The sequence below is a fragment of the Rana temporaria genome, chromosome 7 (genome assembly GCF_905171775.1).
Source record: "Rana temporaria chromosome 7, aRanTem1.1, whole genome shotgun sequence".
NCBI lineage: Eukaryota > Metazoa > Chordata > Amphibia > Anura > Ranidae > Rana > Rana temporaria.
In genome coordinates this window covers 90,423,370-90,425,265 of record NC_053495.1, presented here as the reverse complement: position 1 = coordinate 90,425,265, position 1,896 = coordinate 90,423,370, and the positions used below count along the sequence as shown (strand labels likewise).

At 45.4% G+C, this 1,896-nt stretch overlaps 1 long non-coding RNA gene across 1 annotated transcript; it reads right to left on the bottom strand.

Annotated features, from left to right (window-relative positions):
- Positions 1 to 1,257: 1,257 nt before the first annotated feature.
- Positions 1,258 to 1,681, bottom strand: LOC120945474. Its single transcript, XR_005750592.1, has 2 exons — positions 1,580 to 1,681; positions 1,258 to 1,473 (listed from the first exon to the last, which is right to left on the bottom strand). It is a non-coding gene; the product is annotated as an uncharacterized LOC120945474 (long non-coding RNA).
- Positions 1,682 to 1,896: the final 215 nt, after the last annotated feature.

Below are 1,896 nucleotides of genomic sequence, written 5' to 3'. Positions count from 1 at the left end.
TAGGAGAAATCTAAAGTGCTAATTTTAAAGGCTAATATGCAAGTTATTGTCCTAAAAAGTGTTTGGGGACCCGGGTCCTGCCCCAGGGGACATGTATCAATGCAAAAAAAAGTTTTAAAAACGACTGTTTTTTCGGGAGCAGTGAATTTAATAATGCCTAAAGTGAAACAATAAAAGTGAAATATTCCTTTAAATTTTGTACCATGGGGGGGGGGGGGGTGTAAAGTAAGCATGTGAAATAGCGCATGTTTCCCGTACTTAGAACTGTGTCTGCACAAAGTGTAATTTCTGAAGGAAACAAAGTAATTTAAAACCGGACTCGCGGCTATAATGAATTGTCGGCTCCCGGCAATTCAGAGAGAATTAATTCATAAAAAAAAAAAAAGCGTGGGATACCCCCAAATTCAATTACCAGGCCCTTCAGGTCTGGTGTGGATATTAAGGGTAACTCCGCCGTCAATTTAAAAAAAAAAATGACGTGGGGTTCCCCCCAAATATCCATTCCAGACCCTTCAGGTCTGGCGTGGATTTTAAGGGGAACTCCACCCCAAATTTTAAAAAAAATGGCGTGGAGTTCCCCCAAAAATCCACACCAGATCCCTTATCCGAGCACGTAACCTGGCCGGCCGCAGAAAAGAGGGGGGGGACAGAGAGCGCCCCCCCCTCTCCTGAACCGTACCAGGCCGCATGCCCTCAACATGGGGAGGATGTCCCCTATGTTGATGGGGACAAGGGCCTCATCCCCGCAACCCTGGCCGGTGGTTGTGGGGGCTTGCAGGCGGGGGGCTTATCAGAATCTGGAAGACCCCTTTAACAAAGGGGACCCCCAGATCCTGCCCCCCCCTATGTGAATTGGTAATGGGGTAAATTGTACCCTTACCATTTCACGAAGGAAGTGTAAATAGTTGTAAAAAAAATACACACACCGTGAAAAAAGGCCTTTATTAAAAAAAATTATAATAATCCAGCGGTGGTAATCCACTCGGTCCCGGCTCCCCGCTCCTAAGTTGTCGGTATCCAGCGACGGGTGATTTCCTCTCCGGTCCAGCGATGAGAAGATCGTCTGGGACCCAGAGCGCAGCCCCCTTTCTCCACCGCCGGAGACAGCCTGGCGAATGACGCTGCTGAAGCTGTGACATTTCTTTTATAGGTGAGGCGGGGCCACCCGTCACGTGACCCCGTCCCCCTCTGACACCCCCTCTGCTATGAGGAATGGGATGTTGGCGGTGCTAGGTAGAATAAGTAATAAGATAGTTAAATTTTATAACAATTTATTAAAACATCAAAGTTTGAATTTTATACAATACATAATACACCATTTAAAAACAATTTGTCAGAATTCGGATATTTGGGTTGCTGGAATTCCCCAATGTTGAACTACTGGTCGGTTTGGGATGTTATTTGACCCAATATATTTCGCCGTAGTCGGCTTCTTCAGGGGTTCTAAAAGCGACCAGAATTATATAACCAGCTCTGAACAAAATAAAGAACAACATGTAAGAAATGTATACATCATAATTTCATCTAAATATTAATACATCACACATGTAGTACTTCCTTGAAGGGGATATAAGCTGACCTGACATCTTGGAGGAAGAAAACTGACACCAATCCTGGAAGACCCGAGGCCCTGGGAACAGCTCAGCCCACAGGGGGTGAAGACGCCCTAGACCGATGTATCCGTGCTGCGTAGGGGCATAGGCTAGACCATAGGGAAGGAATTAGGGACCAAGCTAAAGGGAACACATAGCACCTAATGAGTATCATGTTCCAGGTATGTAAGAAAACTAATTACTGAAAAGGGGAATTGCACTTACTGCATAAGGCTGGGTTCACACTACTACACTACTTTCATCCTACTTTGCTCTGCTACATTGGTCCTACATTTATCCTACA